Source organism: Pinus tabuliformis, chromosome 4_2 (assembly GCF_031772625.1).
Source record: "Pinus tabuliformis cultivar Carrire ecotype Pingquan chromosome 4_2, CPIR1, whole genome shotgun sequence".
In the NCBI taxonomy this organism is placed as follows: Eukaryota; Viridiplantae; Streptophyta; class Pinopsida; order Pinales; family Pinaceae; genus Pinus; species Pinus tabuliformis.
Genome location: NC_142304.1, coordinates 707,869,936 through 707,885,277, shown reverse-complemented (window position 1 = coordinate 707,885,277; position 15,342 = coordinate 707,869,936).

The window sequence follows — 15,342 nt, the reverse complement described above, 5'->3', positions numbered from 1 at the left end:
AAACCAACCCTCTATATACCCACACTACCTCTTGTGCAAGGATACAAGGCCTACAGTTTGTTCATTGTAGGAAGACCACACTTCAAATCATCCAAACCATCCTCAAAATAGATCACTCTTCTTTAGCCCTACTGTAGGATAATTTTTCCCTCAAAATAGTCATGTAAAGGCTTCAAACCAAGCCTCCCTTCTTTGCTAAGTGCCTCCTTGCCAACCTAAGGATCTTCCTTCTTCAAATGTGAGTTACTTTAATGCCTTATGTTGCACAAATGGATGCATAAACAAGATTTCATTACCCTCTATTTATATCCAAAAGAGGGGCTCCAACGAATATATGAAGAGACACATCTATTCGACTAATTTACTTCAAGCCTACATGACATGAAAACCAATAATTACTTGTCAACTTCAAAAATTCATTTCTCCACTTCTACAACTCAGAATTCGACAATTCTTGAAGCATTAGATTCTCCTTTATGCCCTCTATCATATCATGCCATCACATGCAAAAATTTTCTCCTGAAATTGCCCTAAACACGAGTGGGTGCAAAACCCCATCCTTGGGTTCCAAGCCCACAAGTGACCCTTGTGGCACTTTTCCCTCCAAACCCTGAACCCTAAGGCTTGGAGTACCTCCCAAGCTATACAAATCAACACTCCCTCTTAGTGACCGAGATACTTCCAAGACTAGGAAGTAACTCATCATCATCATCGCTACTCACAAAACTCACCCAACACTTGGCGCTCACAATTGTAGCAATCCTTTTTTTGTGAACTACGCCTCTCTCAGAAGTGTCACTGTCACTGTTGGAAGCCTTCTGATTATTCTTATTATCTTGTAGTGTCTTCCACTCTCTCCATCATTCCTTCTTCGCAGTAATAGGAACACCATTTCTCCCCACTGACCATGTGCTCTTCTTGGACTACAAAGTCTCCCTCTAAATATGCAAGCCCCCTCTAGAACTTGACTCCCTCTTAGTCTTTGGAATCTAGACCTTCTCGGGAAGATGAACCTCCTTTTCAGGAACCTGTACATCCTCCTCTAAATCATGCACCTACACTTTCTTCTCTAGAACCTACACCTGCTCCTCCTACTTCTTCTTTCCATGATCCACAACCTTGCCCGTCAACCTATAGATACCATGCTCTCTAGATCCAGGTACAATACCAGCGGAGCTAGTGCCTCTAGGTCTGAGTCTTTCCTTCCCATCCTGGAGCACGACCTCAAACCCCTTCTCCTCGATCATTGAGACATATATCATGCTATATCTAAGCCCTGATACAAATACCACATCCTCGACCCACATCACTTATCTTGTCTCCATCCTAAATAGCACAACTCCTGATCCTCAGATCTCTTTCGGACTCTTGTCACACAACACCATGTGAAACTTTGAGTCCCATTAAGCTAGAGTCTAAAAAAAATCATGTGACCCTTTCATATGCTTCGTCGCACCACTATCCACATACCATCCATCCTCATTGACAGTACCCTGCGAGAAATGGGAAATCATAGAAAATTCCTCCTCTTCCAATATCTTGGTAAGATCATCTATCTCAGTTGAAGTAGCAACACCAGTGACCTACTTTCCTTTCCTCTTCTCATCATCTCCCTTCTTTTTCATCGAACATCTCGACGAATAATGACCCATCTCGCCATAGTTGAAACACATGACTTTAATCAAGTCCTTCTTTTTCTTACCATTCATTTGTGCTACAAGTTCTACGTCATCATCAAAATAATGCTTCTTTGGATGAACATCCTTGCGTCGTAACTCTTCCTCAATGAAGTTATCCCATAGCCTATCCCAATATGGCAACTTCTCCTTAGAAATAATCCCTTTGATGAAGGGATTCCAATCCTTGGTGAACCCTTTCATGGAATTCCTTCCCAATCCCCATCTGAGGTAGACAGATCGATGGTAGTAAGCTCATCTTTGAACTAAGACAATCTCATCAGATACAAGGTCACGCTTTCACCCTTTATCATCTTGGTGGACTTCAAAATATCCTCCAGTACCAGTACCAGGTTCTCGTTCTTATTCTAGAACAAATTCTGAAGAGCCATCCACATCTCATGTGCATTGTTATTCCTGAATAAATGAGGTATTAAGGCATCCTTCACACCATATAGGATGATCAATCTCACCCTCGCATCCAAATATTCATATATTTCCATCTCCTTAGGGTATTTGGCTTCTTTATCTCTTTATCTCTTTCTCGGTGAGCTCCCAGAATCCGTTGACCTAAAATACCAACTTGATCCTTTCCTTCAAAGGACTGTAGTTGGACAACCCCTCCAACTTGTCTTAATACCAGAGACCTACCTACGAATTCAACATTGTAGTGATCCCTTCACTTACAATGTCACCAACTCCCTCTCATGTTGTAATTTGTTTCACACAATTCTGATTTACTTACTTCCAAAATAGCTCAGACACGCTCAGATACCATGTTTAATTTCCACGACCTTGGGTTTAGGTTAGAGTCTTAAAATCACTGACACTACCAAACCAATAATCTCAACCATAAACTACTTTGCACAGTAGAAATATAAAGCAATAAATCACATATACACAGATATACACATCTTTTAACAAAATTGTACAATCACCAAGTATGAATAATACAACATTTTATGGTATGCAATATATAATGAAAAACTTTGTTATAGCTACGATGTCATATTTTGTCTTTTCAATCCTTTGCTTATGTACAACTCACAATCTGCCCCTTAGTCCTTCAAAAGGCAACACATCGAGACTCTAGGAGGGCTTCCAGCTAAAAATATTGCATGTCACTTTTGCTACAAGTACACGGGCTCATAAATATTCTCTCTAGGTAGGCCTAATTCCTAAGCTCAAATATGCCTTCTAGTAGCCTCTTTCATCCAATGTCAAAGAGCTACTCTGTAGGCCGCAAAATTAACCCAATCACGCACAAAATAAAGTCCTTCTTGTATGCTTCTCTACGACTACTTTGGGTAGCCAACACACTGCCCCTCCAATCAGATCAATGGCACCCAATACTTCACTGTTGATTATGCTCCTAGGAAAGACTCTTCACCACCATGGAAGACCCTCCACATAAAAAAAATAAAAAATCAAACATACCTTTGGTTAGGTGATAAACTGCTACATATATTGTGATCCAGTTAGGGCTTCTTGTAGCCTATGCCAACCCTACCAAAAATGCCTCATAGTCCCATATTCAATTGCGGCTTCCTCCACAAATCCTCCATGACCTTCTTGACACTGATCTGGGCACAAACCAGCCCTCTATATGCCCATGCTACCTCTTATGCAAGGATACAAGGCATGCGCCTTGTTCACTGTAGGAAGACCACACTTCAAATCACCCAAACCATCCTCAAAACAACCCACTCTTCTTCAGCCTTGTTGTAGGATAATTATGCCCTCAAAATATTCATGTAAAGGCTTCATACAAAACCTTTCCTTCTTCATTGAGTGCCTTCTTGCCTACGGCCAACCTAAGGATATTCCTTCTTCAAATCCAAGTTTCTTTGATGCCTTATGTTGCACAAATGGATGCCTAAACAACATCACATCACCCTCTATTTATAGCCAAAAGATGGGCTCCAATGAATAGATGAATAGACACATCTATTGGACTAATTTACTTCAAGCCTACATGACTTCAAAATCAATAATTACTTGTCAACTTCAAAAATTCATTTCTCCACTTCTACAACTCGAAATTCGACAATTCTTGAAGTGTTGGATTCTCCTTTTTGCCCTTTATCATCTAATGGCATCACATGTAGAAATGTGCTCCCAGAATTTTCCCAAACATGATTGGGTGCAAAACCCTATCCTTGGGTTCCAAGCCCACAAGTGACCCTTGTGGCGCTTTTCCCTCCAAACCCTGAACCCTAGGGCTTGGAGTACCTCCAAAGCTACACAAATCAACATGTAATAGCCCTGAAATAATAAAACCTACCCAGATTGACAATTAATGTGAATATTTGGAACTATTTCTCTGAATTAAAAGGATAATTATTCTTTCCAACAACAAGCTGAAGCAAAACCTATAAACAACTTTGGCATAATGCAAGTTGAAGAAAAACTTGGAATGTTGTATGAAATCTGAAGCAAAATCATTTAACGGTCAAAGTAAACATATAATAATTAAAAGGTGTGTAAAATAATTAAATAAAAAATCTATAGTTTGAATCAATTAGAGTGGCCAATAAATGAATTCAAGGCATGCATTTTAGTGAAGCAAGATAATTTTGGCCTGCTTCACAAAAATGCACACCCAACCTTCATTTCAAGGCCAAATTGAATTATTCAACTTGGAGAGTATTTTTTTACTCATAGGTAACATTAATACAATTAAATATTTTTTATTTTTTACCATTCCATGAATATGGTGGGAAACATTCCACCGTTTACCCTAGGAGGATGTCATTTCTCCTATCATGTTCTAACCATTTTCCAACCAATTTTATAATTAGAATGTACAACATTTTTTATTGGCTAATACGAAAAATAAGGGTATGTTGCCTCTACTCTGTGTTGTAAGAAATTCAAATTGACATATAAACAGAACAATATCCAACTAATTAAAATTCAACTATTGATATCTCGTTCTCCATCTAGATAACAAAGTCAGATCACTTTTTGTTTTGTAACATGTCATTTTTGAAGTTTAAATTTTGACAAGTGAAATTAAATCATTCATTCAAACCAGGTGTATAGTGAGGTGGAAAATAGTAGAATACACCATTTTCAATTGAAATCACTTAGAAATGAGGAAGAATGAGGGTATGGTGGGAATTTTTTTGAGTTGTTTAGAATTGGTTTAAAAATTGAGAAATTGTCATATTTGTCAAATCAATTGCAAGAAATTGTAACATAATATGAGTAATGCGAAAGAGGTTTTTGTCACAAATGCATCTGCCCTCAACCCCATGCAATTATTTCCAATTAATGAAATTTGTATAGTCTTTGGTGGGAATTTTTATAAGCCCAGTTTTGTACATTTGCACTTTGTTCTTGATAGAACAATTCAAGAACTTAGGTCACTAGTTTTGAATTTTGACCAAGAGAATTACAAATTGTACAAACTTGTAAATAAACCGTTCATTCTAATATAATCGTACAATATTTTCATGCATTGGTATGCTTATGGATTGCATTTTAAACTAAATTCCCATGATAGTAAAAATTGTTAAAAGTGCACTTTTCATACATTCGTTGTGAGCATATGAGGGAAGGTTATATAAATTCAACATACGAATGTTCTTTCCCAATATGTGTACCTATCCCATTCCCAAATCCATTTAATATAATAAATTCATAATAGGGATTGGCTTGTGTTTTTATTAAACAATGGGGACAACTCATGAATACATGACAACCCTTAGGTGTTTTTGCTCGACAGACTTCTTTTTAGCCCATATTGAAAATTTAGGTGTATAGTGAGGTGGAAAATAGTAGAACACACCATTTACAACTGAAATCACTTAGAATAAAGGAATAATGAGGCTATGGCAAGCATTTTTCTAAGCTGGGTAAAACTATGATAAAAACGAAAAAATTGTCATTTTGTTGAATGAATTACAAGAAACGGACACAAAATCTGAGGAATGTGAAAGATTATTTTGTCACAAATAGATATATCTTCAGCCCCATAGACTTATTTTCAATTATTGACATATGTACAGTCTTTGGTGGGCATTTTTCTATGCCATTTTTTTTTACATTTGCACAATGTTCTTGACAGAACAATTCAAGAACTTAAGTCATTAGTTTACTACTTTGACTAAGAGACTTAAAAATTGTGCACAAGTGTAAATATATCATTAATTTAAACATGATTGTAGAATATCTACATGAATTTGTATGTTTATGGTTTGCATTTTACACCAAATTTCTCGCATAGCAAAAATTGTTAAAAGTGCACCCTTCATAGATTGAATGTTGATTATAAATATTAGTATATAAAAGTTAAAACATAAATTTTATTATATATAAAGTTTATACTCTAAATTTTATTATTCATTTAAATGCCTAAAAACTTATTTTGGTAGCATCCTTGACATGCATCCTGAACTTCTATTCTCCACATGTATCCCCCATGAGCATCCTTCATGTGCATCCTCTGTGTGCATCCTCAATGCACATCCTCAACATACACCCTCAACTTCCATCCTCAACTTGCATGCTCGGTGTGCATTCTCAACATCCATTCTCAGCATGCAATCAACTCTGATTCAAAGACATTGGCAGCCATGGAAATAGGGGCCTACTCCGCCATGCCATCAGCGAACAAACAGGGTTTCCAACTTGAGAATTTCCCATTGAAAAAGTTCCAAGAGAGTGTTGATGAATGGAATGATAGAAGAAAGTGACCAGAAGGTATGCTCAATATACTCTTAAGAGAAAAAGTGCATCAGTTTTTTTTTGGAGAATTTAATTTCATAACTAAAGTGATAGGTGCAGCTATTTTTAATTATGATTGTGAGTGGAAGGAATTGGTAGTTTCAGGACATAAGGTTCATCTAGACCCTAATTTGGTTGCCATAAAAACTAATATACCATGTAGGGGAGGAGTAATTTTGGACCAATTGAAAACTACCAAGGTGGAAAAGACTAAGATGGCAAATAAAATTTGTGGAAAAAAATAGTTGTTCCTATAAATGGTTTAAAAATGGAAGATGTTCCCCCAAGATTATACAAAACCTTGATTCATATTGTCCTTAGGACCATTTTGAATCACCACAAGAAAGATATTTTCAATGAATGCATGTTGGTCATACATTGGTTGAAGACTTGGCCATAGATGTACCTTTTCTATTAGCTAATAAATTTCACGATAGATTGTAGGAAAGTAAAGTTAAGAGGGTCAAGTTCAACTACCCAGACACACTACAAAAAATAATTGACCTATATCGACCCAACATAATGTGATCAAGTAGTCCTAAAAAAACATACAATAGGATGTGTAAAGTGCAGGAAGACAATGACAAAATACGTCAACATTGTCTAGAGAATAATGTGGAATGGGTTTCTCCTGCTACCACTTCACAATTACATGAAGACTTTTTGGAGGAAAATATGGAAAATGTGGGAAGTGACATCAATCGAGAGAACCTTGATGGAATTTATGTTGTTGCAGCTTTGGCGAGCTTAAATACATGACAAGATGAAAATATAGTGCAGGGAATTGTCAACACTGATGAAGAAACTATTGATGATGGTATTTTTCTTCTTCAAAGGATCAAGATTATTCTTGTATAAAGAGTTTTGACCTATGCATGACTAAGGATAAGAAGATTATTGAACTCACGTAGCAAGTTGTAGATTTAGAGAAATCCAAAGATTCATTATCTTCTCCACATGTTCACCACGATTCCTCAAAAAAGAACTATGAAATATGCATGAATAAGGATTGAAACAAGTTCTTCATCTAAAGAAGGAAATCACAAGCTTGCAAAAATGTCTAGTGGATAGTGAATGGAGGGAAAAGGTATCTAGAGACATATACAAAAGATATATTGAAGAGTAGAAAGCTAAAAAATGTAAAAGTATAGATGGTGGAATTAAGGAACTTAATGATTTAAAAGAAAAATATATGGCTAAAATGAATAAATATGCATCGAAAATACTGGAACTTAAAAATGAGCTTAAAAATTTGCCTTGGGTTCTTAACATATAGCCTCTACAGACCTACATTCCACCTACAGCAAAACTTATGCAAGAAGTGAAGGAGAAAGAACAATATATTCATACTTTAAATGTTGCGTTTAAAAAAAACAGTAAACTAGTTACTAAACAAAGGGAGGAGATAAAAAAATATGAAGAAAGGGTTAAAATGATGAAAAGAGAGATTGAAAATAAAATGAAGTGTTGAAAGATGGTAAGAAATTGAAGGCCTTATCGGAGTTTGAACACTCATTAAGAGAACGATAGAATAACTTGAATCAATCTATTCAAGCACTAGATACTAAAAAAAGAAACATAGGGACACCAAGTTAAGTATGATTGGGCCTTGCGAGAGTGAGAGATCTCTTTGTTTAAAGTTGTTGTAGCAATGGATGTTGGAGGTGATGTGTTTGACACATCAACAATGAAGGAATCACTCAAGAACAAACTAATTGTGAAGTAAGAATTGTCAGGCGGAAAGAGTCGATAGTGCGGACACAACCAACCTCCCTAGGAGCCTAAGACTCTCTAGTGACAAACAAGACAAATAAGAGCAATCCTTCTCTAAACATGCATTTACTATATAAGAAATCAAGTGTTTAGATCCTACCTGTAGTCCAACGTTGTTGTAGCAGTCCAGCCTCGCTGATCCGGATGAGCTCCTCCTTCACTTTGAAACCTGCGTTCACTAACAATCAAACGATTAAATAGCACTTGATAATCTCATAAAATAAAACATATTTAACACATAGACCAAGGAGTACATGAAACAACTCATAAATAACAAGTTATTGAGAAGAATGGACTCATTTGCATTAGTAGGAAACAAAAGGAACAATTACAACCTGAGCCTTGGTGTTGTGCAAGTCCCTCCCAGGGTCCATCAAGAGTTCTCCTTTACTTTGACAAAGCTCACCCACTTCCAAATAGAACAAGCAAAGATGGTAATCTCTCCTCACAAGCTTCTAAATGGGAGTCCTAATTCCTGCAGCATCTACCCTTAGAAATGTTTAGCTTTAAACCTCTCCTCCTTCTGGCCCAATGCCTGTATTTATAGTGCTCAAGAGGAAGTTAATTAGGTCCACCATCAATGGGATAATCCCCTCTTTGGATGGGATAGCTCCTCTCTTGATGGGATAAGTTCCTCTTTGGTAGGGGTACATGAACCATCTGGAGGCGCTCAACACATGTCGAACAACCTTCTAGAATGCTCTAGAAATGACCACAAGTAACTTTTTGAAGATGAAACTTGCGCATTTTGACCTTTACAGGGGGGCGCACCTGCCCCTTTACATACAGAGCGTACAAGTACGCAGCTTTTGTGAACATTGGGTGCGTACCCGCAGGTAAGGTTGAGAGAACCTGCGTACCCAGAGATAAATACATTTATAAAGACTTTCTCTCTTTTTGGAGTTTGACATGGAGAGCAGAGGCATAAGACTTGCCCAGGAGGATAGCATGACTGTTGATAGAGCCATACTAACTGTAAATAGTCATGGTGACATTTTTTAGTGTAACAGATTGCCCCCTAAAGTGCGAAGCCTGTAGTAGATTAGGGTTTTGTTTTATCTAGGAAGGGTGAAGCGCTTTATCATTTCAAGGATTATCTCGTGGAGAGCTTGGTCAGAACCTGCAATTTTCAACACAAAATACACGTATAAGATTATATCATCGCTGAGGTAGGCATTCCCATACTCAGATCAAAACTTTAACTAACAGACTAACTACTCTGATACAGGAATGATCTTGCAGTACATCATAATCATAGACTTTTGTAGATACAGTATGGGCGCAACCATCTGTTTATGATTAGTCTACTATATAATGAATACAAAACTCCTCGCAACCTGGATAGTGGAAACTAGATCCAGGGTCTTCATTTCTACTTCCCGAATTGGTACGATTCTAGCCATCCGAATAAATGGGTTGATGTCGAACATGGTAGAAACCACTTGATTACCAGTCGATGATGTAAACTGTTAACAAGTGTGAGAGAGACCACCAGTAATGTCAATGGTTCTCAAAGTACCCAGTACAATCCATGAGATGTGAATGAATGAGTTGATGTCGAACATTTCACGGAATCCTTCGATCGAAAGTCAATGATGTAAACTGACGTCAAAGGCGAGAAACCTGCCATTGATGCATGCAGACTTCAAGGTACTGACGATTTCTAAGTCATCTCTCTAGATAATGTGCTGATGTCGATAGAAAGCGACCCGTTGCAGGCAAGCCTACAACACGAAATCATTGTTCAAGTTGAAGAAATGTTGTTGTAAGGACTGACTCAGGGATGGTCAAATGGATGACAAGTATTTTGCAGATGAAAGTTTTGCTTGCAGACCTCTTGAACACATAACGACACAACAGATGGCTTGGTGATAAATGACTCAAATTTAATCCCCGGAACCCGGCTGAAGACTTTCAATGTGGTTTGATTAACTGTGAGGTAAAGGATTTCCCAACCCTGGTGAATGAAAAGTGTCGTGTTCAAGAGTGGTAATAAGGTTTCTTCTGAGACAAAGGATAACAAATAGGTTCATTCTTCTCTCTTTTCCCCCACCATTTCTGGCAAGTACCTCTTTATTTTTAACAAGCTTGAGGAGGATAACATATGCTTGATTATAAGCTCATCCTTCGGATGAGTCCAACCTAGTTTTGATTCGAACCCTAGGAAGGAGTGGTTCGTTCATGTTTATAATTGAATAGGTCCTTTACTGTGAAATTTTAACGAGCCCAGTATAGGAGAAACTCGGCGTTTTTCAATTTTAGAGAGTCTGAAAAACTTAAGAAGACTCCAGGTTGAACTTTTTCGTAAATTTGTGTCCCCCAAGCCTGAAAAAGTATAAAATAATACCTGGGAGAACCGCTTGATCTTGCGACCAAGGAGTACTTTCATGATTAGTGCCTCTGACCTGAAAAGTAAAAAGCGATCAAGGACACGTCGTTTTATTTCCATATCGAGTTTGAAACGACAAAACCCGGCAATCTTTTCCTGTTTTTACGGTCAGAAAAGAGCTATAAGGGGACCGTCTTTTAATTCCGTTTTAACGAGTGTAAAAGAAACGCTCGGCGATCTTTCCATGTTTTAGGAGTCTGAAAAGGGCTTAAAAGAGAACTCCAAGGCTTCACTTTTTCGTAAGTTTTAACGAGTTCGAAAAATGGATAAAAATGTACTCATGGTTTTCATTTTTTCATAAGTTTTAATGAGTTCAAAAAAAATGATAAAAATGTACTCATATGGCCGACTTTCAATTTAATTTACGAGCAGGAAAAGACGGAAAGAACTCGGCATTTTCATTTGTTTTATGAGAATGAAAAATAGCAAAATAATCTCGGGATTTTCATGAGTTTAACGAGTCTTGAAAATAACCGAAATTGACTCGAGATAGGTTTCATTTTTACAAAAGCTTGAAACAGGGAAAAAATATGCTTCAAAGTAGTTTCATTTTTTACACAAGCTTGAAACAGAGAGAAAACTGTGCTTGATGCCCCCTAAGCGTAACTGCTAAAGCGCATGCCCCCCAGCTTCATTTCATTCAACTAAGTACAAGCTGGATGGAATGAAGGTTCATGTACGAGATCATTTGAAAGACTTGACCTAAAACTGTAAGAAAATTATGCAAAACACTGAAATAACTAACCTAAATATACAACTTAACATCTATGAGATCTAGTCAAACTCTCGACTCAATTAGAGGAGGATTTGCTTCATTTTTTAACGAGCTTGACACAGGAAAAGAACTATGCTCGGATTTGGTTTCATGTTTACGCAAGCTTGAAATGAAAAACTATGCTTGTTATAAGTTCACATGCCCCCAGCATAATGACGCAAAACGAGGTACATGCCCCCCAAGCTTCATTGCATTCAATGAGGTGGATGGAATGAAGCTTTACTTTCAAGATCTTGGAAAGACTTGTGGGAGTTGTTTCATTTTTTAGTGAGGTTGACACAGGAAAAGAACTATCCTCAAAACCCTTGTTTCATTTTTTAGACGAGCTTGACACAAGATAAGGAACTATGCTCATAACTACTCTCTACAATCTACCTAACAAAAACTCTACTCTAAAAACCTTGATTCATTTTTTAACGAGCTTGACACAAGACAAGGAACTGTGCTCTAAAATCCTTGATTCATTTTTTTTAATGAGCTTGACACAAGACAAGGAACTATGCTCATGACTACTCTCTACAATCTACCTACTTAACCTACCCTTGTTTCATTTTTTAACGAGCTTGACACAAGACAAGGAACTATGCTCAAAAAGTTCGTATGCCCCCAGTATAATGATGCAAAGCGAGGTACATGCCCCCCAGGCTTCATTGCATTCAACCAGATGGATGAAATGAAGGTTTACTTTCAATATTTAACATGAAAAGGGAGTTGTTTCATTTTTAAGGAGGTTGACACAAGAAAAGAACTATCCTCATACCTGATTCATTTTTTAACGAGGTTGACTCAGTAACAGGAACTGTCCTCGCAAAATCCTACTTTCTACAATCTACCTACATATCCTTAAATCTACCTGATTCATTTTTTAATGAGGTTGACTCAGTAAAAGAACTATCCTCATGCTAGCTTGTTTCATTTTTTAACGAGGTTGATACAGGAAAAAACTATCCTCGTACTCACTGATTCATTTTTTAACGAGGTCGACACAGTAAAAGGAACTTTCCTCGTTACATCCAGTTTCAATTTTTAATGAGGTTGAGACAGGAACAAACTATCCTCGCACTCACTGATTCATTTTTTAACGAGGTCGACACAGTAAAAGGAACTTTCCTCGTAACTCCTTGTTTCATTTTTTAATGAGCTTGACACAAGACAAGGAACTATGCTCATAACTTCTAGTTTCATTTTTTAACGAGGTTGAGACTAGAAGAAACTATCCTCACAATCATTGATCATGGCTTCCAACTGGAAGAAAGACATGTCAATGGACACACCTTGATCATGGCTTCCAAGAAGTCTTCGTCAGAAGGAAGAATAGTTCTTTGGAAAGAACACATGTCAAGGGACTCAAAAGGGATAAGAACATCGTGTTCAAGTAATCCCATAGAGTTTTCCATGTCAATTACCGGATCTAAATCAAAGGAAGATGAGCAAACAGTGAGAGGCTCACTTACGTCGGTAACTGAAAACATGGGACGAGTTGCCACATAATTAACCCATGGCAGGGTAGATACCACTTTAGAATCAGGAACATTTAGGGGTGTCATATTATTGGTAGTTGAAACAAGACTAGGGAACGAAAGCTGGTCTACAGTCACAATACTGCCATTGTGAGGGAAAGACATCACACGAAAGAGTGTCGATACGACAGCTTTCATTGCATAAACATAGTCTCGTCCAAGGAGTAAATTGAAATCCAAGGGACCTCGAACTACCATAAGATCAATACAGACAGTTTTACCTTCCAAAGTAATAGAAAACTTAGGAAGGATCCCTAAAGGTTCACTAATGGTTCTATTAAAAGCTTTCAGATTCTGCGTAATAGGCGCAAGCTGAGGGGAACCCAAAGCTTTCCAAACAGTTGAGGATAAAATACTAACAGAAGCACCTTCATCTACCTGTGTACGATGTATGTCCCTACCACCAGCCTTGACAATGATTTGGAAAGGGATGGAGGAAGGAAGACGAGGTTCTGTCAGTCTATTCCAATCAAAGGAAAAGACCTCAGTGCTTGGAGGGGGTTCTGTAGAAACAGGTGAAATGCCCCCCGGCATAGAAGAATCCGATGTAACGAGAAGAACATCAGCGGTATGAAATTTACTCTCGAAAGGGAGAGTGTGATCGACCGAATGTGAAATTGAATCGACCGCTTGATCAACTAATGGATCATCAACCTGAGTGACATGAGTTTCACTCTCCAATGGGAGAGTGTGATTGACTGTACTTGAATTTAGATCAATCACTCCGTTAGTTGACGGTAGGTTGGGAGAAAGTTTACGGTAACCAGTTGGAAATTCTTGCTGTGGAACAGTAAGTTTTTCCAACAATGTTGAGGCTTCATCCATGTGAGGGCAAATGTGAGTTTGATGACTCCCTTTGCATAACTTACAAGGAAACCTAACTTTACCCTTTTTCCCAGGAACCTGACTATCACTGGTTGATGGATCAATAGAAAGTTGATGAGATTTTTCTGACCATACTTCCAAGACCTTTGGAATACTAGGACAATTGACAAGGAAGTGGTCACCCTTACAAAGCCTGCAAGGGTATTTGGGTTTACGATGCATGTTGGAGTTTTCCTCAACACAACTAACACTTACAGTCATGGTTGGTTGGTTGACTTCTTTCTTATCTTGCTTCTTCTTCTTCTTCTTCTTCTTCCCTTTCTTCTTCTTCTTAGACTCCTGGTTACTAGCATCAAGGCTTTTACCAAGCGAAGAGGAAGAAATGGAGGAAGAAAAATTAGGCGAAGAAGGTAAAGGGTCAACAGAAGGTTGGTGATGTTGAGATGGTGAACTCTGTTGAGGTGAAGCATCCGGTTGAGGTGGAACAATTGGAGTACTTTGGGCCAACGAAGTTGAAAATAACCATATCGGTAAACCTATTGTAAATCCAGGTAATGACAAAGTAGCCATATAAGGAGGACCAACATTTCCAAAGTAAGGAAAAGTACTAGGATTCTCATTAGGAGGGGTTCCTTGGTTGGTAAATTCCGGAACATTTGCCATTATATTCAACTTCAGTGAATTTTATTAACAATTTAAAACTAAAATTAACAATTCACAATTCACACCTAACAATTAAAATTCACAATTCACACCTATGGTCTCTAAAAGTAAAAACAAACAAATTAATACGCGCTATCAAATCTAGGAGTCAAACCATACACAAACAGTAACTTTCCGGACCGAAAACACTAGTTGGGGATGAAATCCAACATCGCCGAATTCAGTACAGAAGTGGTGGGTGGAACAGTTACCCCGACAACCTGCTTAATGAATAGACTGGACCAAGTTCCTCCACTTTAACCGTCTCGAGTGAAGTGAACCCCCCAGAAAATCCAAGTGAGTCTAGCCGACGTCTGCTCCAAGTACAGTGGGATCTTCCCTCCACCGTCACCTTGGGTAGAACCCTAAAGATAATGGTCACTAAGGTCACCAACAGCAACAAATACACCTGGGGGAACAGTCTACGACCCGATAGCACGCAAGGGCAGAGTAACAAGCTCAATCCCCTTGCCGGCTCCCTGACAATAATCCAAGGTTTACCGACAAGTGACCCCAGGCTCCTCGACAATAATCCCAGGCTCCTTGGTGTTGTGCAAGTCCCTCCCAGGGTCCATCAAGAGTTCTCCTTTACTTTGACAAATCTCACCCACTTCCAAATAGAACAAGCAAAGATGGTAATCTCTCCTCACAAGCTTCTAAATGGGAGTCCTAATTCCTGCAGCATCTACCCTTAGAAATGTTTAGCTTTCAACCTCTCCTCCTTCTGGCCCAATGCCTGTATTTATAGTGCTCAAGAGGAAGTTAATTAGGTCCACCATCAATGGGATAATCCCCTCTTTGGATGGGATAGCTCCTCTCTTGATGGGATAAGTTCCTCTTTGGTAGGGGTACATGAACCATCTGGAGGCGCTCAACACACGTCGAACAACCTTCTAGAATGCTCTAGAAATGACCACAAGTAACTTTTTGAAGATGAAACTTGCGCATTTT